The sequence below is a fragment of the Sminthopsis crassicaudata genome, chromosome 2, assembly GCF_048593235.1.
Source record: "Sminthopsis crassicaudata isolate SCR6 chromosome 2, ASM4859323v1, whole genome shotgun sequence".
Classification (NCBI taxonomy): domain Eukaryota; kingdom Metazoa; phylum Chordata; class Mammalia; order Dasyuromorphia; family Dasyuridae; genus Sminthopsis; species Sminthopsis crassicaudata.
In genome coordinates, this window is record NC_133618.1 from 123,808,576 (window position 1) to 123,817,858 (window position 9,283).

At 34.7% G+C, this 9,283-nt stretch overlaps 1 pseudogene; it reads right to left on the reverse strand.

Annotated features, from left to right (window-relative positions):
- Positions 1–8,728: 8,728 nt before the first annotated feature.
- On the reverse strand, positions 8,729–9,277 carry LOC141553264 (cx9C motif-containing protein 4 pseudogene; annotated as a pseudogene).
- Positions 9,278–9,283: the final 6 nt, after the last annotated feature.

Below are 9,283 nucleotides of genomic sequence, written 5' to 3' on the forward strand. Positions count from 1 at the left end.
TATCTCTTATAAATTATAATTTTTTTCTTGTTGACTCACTCATTAGATTGTAAGCTCCTCAAGTGCAGGAATTATTCTTTGCTTTTCTTTTTGTATCCTCAGTGCTTAGCACAGTGCCTGGCACATAGAAGGTACTTAATACATACTTATTGTCTAAATAATTATACTATTTAATACTTTATAAACACTTAGGAAAATTAAGCTATACACAATAGAGACCTGCAATTTCCTGTATAATCCTCTTTTTCTGTTCTGTTATATATATTAAAAATGATCATTTTACTTGGCATTTATTAATATTTTTTAAAGTTCTGCCAAAAAGAGAAATAAGCATTTATTCATTGAAAAAACATATACTTTTGAAAAAATCATTCAGTCCCAGAAAAACTGAAATACAACTGGATAAACAAAATGCAAATGCATAAAGTCAGGCTATGGATGGAGTGTTGTGGAGGGGGGGGGGAAGGGGAGAAAGATGGCCAATGTAGCTGGATTAAAGACTTCATTGACTGTACTTTGAAGAGCTTTTTACTTCAAACAAAAAAACTTTACACTTGACACAGGTGATAAGCCATGAAAGGAAAATTCAAATATAGGTCATAGGACCATACATGTAAAACTAGAAATGACTTTTAAGGTAATCTAATCCAACCCTTCATTTGATGGATGAAGAAAATAAGAAAGAAGTTGCTCCCTCCCACCCAGGTAAGCAAACAATAAAACTAGGGTTTAAATCTTAGTTTTCTAACTACAAATCCAGGGTTCTTTTGACCAAAAGATACTAAATCTATGCTTTTTGCTTTGTTAAAAAGGACTAAGAGATCATCTGGTCCAACTACTTCATATGACAGAGGCACAAGGACACACAGTTGGTAACAGAACACTACACCACCCAGTGTGTCAAACTTTATAGTGCTGGCTTGCTGCTGCAGGAGCATCCGGACTTAAAAGCAACAGGCTGACATGTGTACATCAGCCTTCTCATGCTCAACTCAGGGTTTCTTCCTGCCAGCTGAACTGGAAATGCCACCAAAATCACATTGTTAGGGTATCTCAGCACTGTTGCTCCCATGCCTTACAGGCACAACAAACCATGATTATTACTACCATAAATGTGCATAATAATAGTAGAAGAGGTGAGAACATAGCATTTCCTACAGCTCAAATCCCACAGTAATAACTGTTTACCTAGTGCCTCTGAGACATTAATCCAATGACCTTCAGCATATCCTTGAGGGGCAAACAGTGTTGTCAACATTTTACAAAGGCAATCACTAAGGCAGAAAGATCAGTGATTTTCCCAGTATGCGGAAGAGTAGGGTATCAGAGCAGATTGAAAATCCAAAAGTTCTTAAGCCGGCTGAATGAACCAGAATTTGGTGCCCCCAAGGATCTGACAGCAAGGTATTTCTGAATAATAAGGAAGAAAATCAGGGGGGTCATTTTGTTCATTATAGAAAGATATAGATAGGCTACCATGAGCCATATGCTGGAAGTCACTATTTGAATGAAAGGGATATACTAAAGGTCTTCAGTGGCTCTGAAGTTAGAGGAACTGAGTTCTAATGTTGACTTTGATACTTATTAAAATCTCATCTTCTACTTATAGTCTTCCCTAATTCTTCTTCATTCCAATGCATTCCTTCTTATAAATTTCTTATAACTTGCTTTGTATATATTCGTTTGCATATTGTCTCCTTCATAGATTGTCAGCTCCTTGAGGATAGGGACCATCTTTTGCCTCTTTTGGCCTTCCTTCTTAGCACTATGCCTGGCACATAGCAGGTATTTAATAAATGTTTTTTGAATTTTGAATGGAATAACTACATGAGTGAACTTGAGATAAATCGTCCTTGGGAAGTGACTGAAATGAAGAGGTCAGATTAAATGGCTTCTAAGGTTACTTGCATCCCTAAAGTTATGATTTTCTGATCTATGACCTCCCCCACCTCCAACACATTATCACCTCCTTAGGAGGAGAATCCATAATTTTTTTCCTTTCTATTCCCTAGCACAGAGCTTGGCCCAAAGTAAGCCTTTAATAAATGGCTTCTGAATTTGTTGAAGATAATTTGAGTGTGGAAACTGGAGTATAAGCTCTAAAAGAGGACAATCTAATCTAATTAAACAATTGAATTAACTTTCCTGAATTTTCATTTTGCACACTCTTCCCCCTTAGAACTCCTATTGCTTAAATACACTCTTTCATTGACTCTCTACCTTAAAATCCTCCTCTTCCTTCAAGATGCTATTCAGGTACCATTTCTATAAAATTGCCCTTGTCCCTTTCTCCTCCTCCCATGAAAGCATTAATGATCCCTTTCCCTACACCAATTTTCCAAGAGCACTTTATCTTAACTCTATATCACAATCACAGACTATATTGTGTTACACTTAATTTGATGCATGTCATTTCCTCCAGAGAATAAAATGTTAGTACCTTACGGGGCAGAGAATCATTATTCATCTTTCAATCCCCAATGAAACCTTGCACAATGTCTTATAATAATAATAACAACAACAACAATAGCTAAAACATCCTTCTAAGAAAGAGATACAGAGACCAAGAGACAGAAAGGGAAAGAGAGCACTTTATGGGTCATGTGGATAGGACAGTGAATAAAGCTTGGAGTTCAGAATAGCTGTATGACTCTGGGCAAGTCATTTAACCCTGTTTGCCTTAGTTTCTTCATCTGTAAAATGAGTTAGAGAAGGAAAACCACCCCAATATCTTTGTCAAGAAAATACCAAATGAAATATTATTGTTGTATAAGAAACAATCAGCAAAATGATTTAAGAGAGGCCTGGAGAGACATGAACTGATGCTGAATAAAGTGAAAAGAACCAGGAAAACATTGTACATGGCAACAAGATTGTGCAGTGTTCAATTGTGTAGGACTTGGCTCTTTTCAACAATAAGGTGATTCAGGCCAATTTCAATGGTCTTGTGATGGAGAGAGCCATCTGCATCCAGGGAGAGGACTGTGGATCACAACACAGAATTTTCACTTTTTTTGTTGTTGTTTATTTGCATTGTTTTCTTTTTTTGATCTGATTTTTCTTGTGCAGCATGATAATTGTGGAACTATAGATAGAAAAATTGCATATATTTAACATATATTTGGATTGCTTGTCATCTAGGGAAGGGAGTAGGGGGAGGGGAAAATTTGCAAGGGTGAATGTTGAAAATTATCTTTACATGTATCTTGTATTTTAATAAAAAAAGAAAATACCAAATGAGGTTACAAAGTGGCACATATGACTGAGCAGCAGCAGCAAATTACTTTTTATATCTCCTTTGATGATATTCACAACCCAGAAAGGTAGATACTATTATTATCCCCATTTTAAATCTCAGAAAATTTATGTTGGGAGGATTTAAATTATTTGCTCAGTTACACAGCTTGTAAGTGTCTGAGGGAGAATTTAAACACGGGATTCACTCCAAGTCCAATATTCTATTCCCAATGCCACTATACAACAGACACTTTGTAAATGTTTGTTGAATGAATTTGACTATTTACATTAAATTTGGCTTTTTAATTAACAAAAATCTATTTTTCTCTTTCTCCTATCCCTCCCCTCAAAATACTGAGGGAAAAAAAGAAAAAGAAAATCCTGTTAACAAATATGCATAGCACAAATTGGAGAATGGCTAAGCAATTTGTGCTATGTGAATGTAATAGAAAATTATTTTGGATTTCTTGATGTCTATGGGAAGAGGTGGAAAGAGAAAATTTTGGAACACAAGGTGTTACAAAGGTGAATGTTGAAAACTATCTTTGCATGGATTTATAAAAATAAAAAAAAACTATTAAAAAAAGAAATTATATGTGTGATAAATGCAGAGAAGCATGGAAAGATTTATATGAACTGATACAGAGTAAAGTAAGCAAAGCCAAAATAGTATATATATGTATACACAGTAACTACCACAATGTAAATGGAAAGAAAAACCACACATCAAGAAATCAAAAGTATATGTAAAAATCAAGAGGGACTTAAATGAAGAGATATGAGACATACTCAACCAATTCCTTTCTGGGGATGAGAGATGCACATATGTTATAATCTGGACATGTTTTTAGGCTTTTTCAATGTATTGATCAGTTATGTTTACTTTTTTTCTCTCTAAGTAGGTAATGAGGAAATCAAACTGTCACTCTTTGCAGATGATATGATGGTATACTAAGAAAACCCCAGAGATTCTAATAAAAAGTTATTAGAAATAATTCACAACTTTAGCAAAGTTGCTGGGTACAAAATAAATCCACATAAATCCTCAGCATTGTTATACATCACCAATAAATTGCAACAGCAAGAGATACAAAGAGAAATTCCATTCCAAACAAATGTCGAGAGCAAAAAATATTTGGGAATCCATCTACCAAAGAAAAGTCAGGAATTATATGAACAAAATTATGAGGCACTTGCCACAAAAATAAAGTCAGATTTAAATAACTGGAAAGACATTCAGTATTCTGGATAGGCCGAGCGAATATAATAAAGATGACAATACTCCCCAAACTAATCTATTTATTTAGTGCTATACCAATCAGACTCCCAAGAAACTATTTTAGTGACCTAGAAAAAATAACAACAAAATTCATATGGAAGAATAAAAGGTCGAGAATTTCAAGGGAATTAATGAAAAAAAAGTCCGATGGAGGTGGTCTAGGTATACCTGATCTAAAGCTATATTATATAGCAGAAGTCACCAAAACCATTTGGTATTCGCTAAGACATAGACCAGTCGATCAGTGGAACAGATTAGGTACAAAGGACAAAAAAGGGTACAACTATAGCAATCTAGTGTTTGATAAACCCAAAGATACCAACATTAGGGATAAAAATTCATTATTTGAAAAAAACTGTTGGGAAAACTGGAAATTAGTATGGCATAAATTAGATATGGATCCACACTTAACAACATATACCAAGATAAGATCAAAATGGCTCCATGATTTAGGCATAAAAAATGAGATTATAAATAGATTAGAGGAACAGAGGATAGTCTACCTCTCAGACCTGTGGAGGAGGAAGGAATTTATGACCAGAGGAGAACTAGAGATCATTATTGATCACAAAATAGAAGATTTTGATTACATCAAACTAAAAAGTTTCTGTACAAACAATACTAATGCAAACAAGATTAGAAGGGAAATAACAAACTGGGAAAACATTTTTATAGTTAAAGGTTCTGATAAAGGTCTCATTTCCAAAATATATAGAGAATTGATCCTAATTTATAAGAAATCAAACCATTCTCCAGTTGATAAATGGTCAAAGGATATGAACAGACAATTCTCAGATAATGAAATTGAAACTATATCCACTCATGTGAAAGAGTGTTCCAAATCACTATTGATCAGAGAAATGCAAATTAAGACAACTCTGAGATATCACTACACACCTGTCAGATTGGCTAAGATGACAGGAACAAATAATGATGAATGTTGGAGGGGATGTGGGAAAACTGGGACACTGATACATTGTTGGTGGAGTTGTGAAAGAATCTGGCCATTCTGGAGAACAATTTGGAACTATGCCCAAAAAGTTATCAAGCTGTGCATACCCTTTGATCCAGCAGTGCTACTACTGGGCTTATATCCCAAGGAAATACTAAAGAAGGAAAAGGGACCTGTATGTGACAAAATGTTTGTGGCAGCTCTTTTTGTTGTAGCTAGAAACTGGAAGTTGAATGGATGTCCATCAATTGGAGAATGGTTGGGTAAATTGTGGTATATGAAGGTTATGGAATATTATTGCTCTGTAAGAAATGACCAACAGGAGGAATACAGAGAGGCTTGGAGAGACTTACATCAACTGATGCTGAGTGAAATGAGCAGAACCAGAAGATCTCTGTACACTTCAATGTTGTATGAAGATGTATTCTGATGGAAGTGAATATCTTCAACATAAAGAAGATCCAACTCACTTCCAGCTGATCAATGATGGACAGAAACAACTACACCCAGAGAAGGAACATTGGGAATTGAATGTAAAATATTAGCACTACTGTCTATCTACCCAGGTTACTTATACCTTCGGAATCCAATACTTAACGTGCAACAAGAAAATTGGATTTACACACATATATTGTATCTACGTTATACTGTAACACATGTAAAATGTATGGGATTGCCTGTCATTTAGGGGAGGGAGTAGTGGGAGGGAGGGGAAATTTTGGAAAAATGAATACAAGGGATAATGTTATAAAAAAATTACTCATCCATATATACTGTCAAAAAATTTGTAATTATAAAATTAATAAAATAAATAAATAAAACTTTTTTTTCTCTTTAAAACATACTATTTGTCATAATAATTAAAAAGGAGACCAATTATACTGAAACGCAACTATCAAAATCTTTTCAACCTAGGAAGTAATATATTTCTTACCTCTTTGGCTTTGGGGGGTTTATTTTAGAGGTAAAATTCTAAGTACAGTCACGTATTGCTCTGAGTCTCTAGTTAGGAACATTGCTAACACCTAGATAGAGATTGGGCTTTCTATCTGACTTTGCATTAATATCTATCTTTAATTAACCCTTTGATTTCTTTTTGTTGGAGAAAAAACTCATTTTATTGGAAAAATCTGTATAACAAAACAACATATTATATTATCATCTACATATAAATAGACATTAGAAAAAAGTTGAGAAAAGACATCAGATAGGTACAGTTGGCAAAAAACTGACAAATGCTGAAGAAGCTGTGGGAAAATTGATATTTTAATATAGTGTTTGTGGAACTATGAACTGGAAAGTATTCTGGAAAGCTATTAGGAACTGTGCCCCTAAAGCAATTAAACTGGATATACCTTTTGACCCAGCAATACCACTTCTAGGTCTAGCTCCCAAAAGCTCAAAGAAAAGGGAAAAACACCCATATACATAAAAATATTTGCAGCAGCTCTTTATGTAGTGACAAAGAATTGGGATCTGAGAGGATACTCATCAAAACTGGAGAATATCTAAAGCTTTGTATGCCCTTTAACTCAACAATACCACTTTTAGGTTTAGCTCCCAAAAGATCAAAGAATGAGGGAAAGTGCCTATGTATACAAAAATATTTGCATCACCTCTTTTTCTAGTAGCAAACAATTGGGAACTAGGATGAAAGCCATCAAAATTGAGGAATAGCTAAAATAGTATTTAAATGTGATGAAATACTATTGTGCTTAGAAGACTTGTATGAATTGATGTAAAATGAAGTGACTAGAATCAGGAGAACAAAGTATACAATAATAATATCATAAAGATGTTCACCCTAATTGCCTCAGCAAAAAAAAAAAAAAAAAAAAAAAAAAAAAAAAAAAAAAAAAGTTCAACACTAAAAGATTTAAGAATTGTGATTAAAATAAAATGAAAATAAAATATAAAGCCAAAAAGCTCATTGATATAACATGCTATCTATCCATCTCTAGCTAGAAAGCTGATAGTCAAAATATAAACAGAAGAATATTTTCCTTTCCTTCTTCCTACCTTTCCTTCTTTTTTTCATTTCCTTGCCTTTTTTCTTTGTTTCCTACTTGATCCTTGGCAAAAATTGGATGTAGAAGAGTTAGCAGTGTTGCATTATGGAAGTACTAAAATGTCTTCCTGTTTCAGCTGTCCTGCAAGTAAACTTTGTACTAATTGGCTATATGACTTGGGTTACTAATAGTAATACCTTAAGTTCCTCAAGTGCCTTGAAGTTTGCAATATTTTCTTCATAGCAATTCTGGAGTTAGATAATGCAAATATTAATATCACCATTTTCCAGATGAGGGAAACTGAAGTTTCAAAAATCCAAATACTTATCCAGACACATAGCTCATAAATGTACCAGTCTGGAATCATAATTCCTGGTGGAGATCAACATTTACTTCCAGTAGGTAGGATCTCGATTTTATCCGAAATAGAACTTTTTAGAGACTTTAGAGGTCCAATTCTAACCTTTCTCACTTATATAGAGGTGGTTTCAGACTTAGAAAGGGAGGTGATTTACTCATGGTCATATATACAGAAGATATGGGGCTTGAAGTCCTATTCACTTTCAACTGCTGTGCCCCAGTGCTTCCCTTCTCAGGGTCTTAAACTTCCTCATGTATAAAATAAGAAACTGTTTCCATAATAGAGTAAAGGATCCAGAACAATTAATTTTATCAAGCCTGAACTGTGTCTTCTTCCCTACCCCACCCCCCAAATCACAAACACAGTATACATACAACTTAGCACAATTTTTGGCACAAATATTTGTTGACTAACTGGTAAAAATCCAGTTAAAATGAATATCAAAGGCAACCTTGAACAGGAAAAGAAGTTCCAAAAAGACAACAATATAATTTGGGGGATATGATACATGGAAAAAAGGAGTTCTTTGGACCAACCTAGAAAGAGTACTTAATCCAGAAAACCCTATAATTTCCTCTAACCATGGATTTTGGCTTCAGTTCTTCCCATCCCTTGGACCTTGTGCTGTATCCTTGACAGCTACCCAAAGGAAAACTGAAAGCAGCCCATGCAGATTTATAAACTATACCAGATAATGCCAAGGGCACTCACATAGCAGGTTGCTGAATACCACTGCATCTCTGGCACAGTTTGGAAATGTACGACTGAGAATTTGGAAACTTTGCTCCGATTCTTTCTAAAGATGAAAGATGGGAATGTTGTGCATTTCCCCCTAGTAACCTTCATGACCTGAAATTTCCTGTTATCTTGTGGCTCCATTTAGTTTTATGTCATTATTATTCTTTTTTTTTTTTAATCTGCATTGAAAACATGTTTATTTTAAACAGGCCATTTTTTTAAAGTTAACATTGAAACAAAGACATTTTTTCTCTTTTAATAAATTGTTTCAAGCTAGATTTGTTTCTATCTTTCTATTCTTTTGCCTATTCATAAGTAAACCTATAGGTAAATTTCCATTTGGCTTTTGTTGACTACCTGAGATATAACCTGTTTAGGAGACCAAATAAAATCTCCTGGATGAAAATCATGGAGCAGAAATTCACTGTGATGCAGATTTAAGCTTCTGCCTTTCTTCATCTTCCTTCTCAAATCCTGATCAGACAACAGATCTCCCTTTGGGGTACTGAGCACAGCACCTACGCAACTCTTGGATGACAGCCTCACACTTAGACTCCATGTAGTTGTTGGCTTGCAAGCATTTCTGTATTTCACAGGCTTGTTTCTGGCAGGGATCCTTCTGGGACATATCCATTAAAACTCTTCCACAAATGCAATCCATGTTCGCTGGTATTCATCCCGGTAGACACCTTCCTGGTGTACCCAGA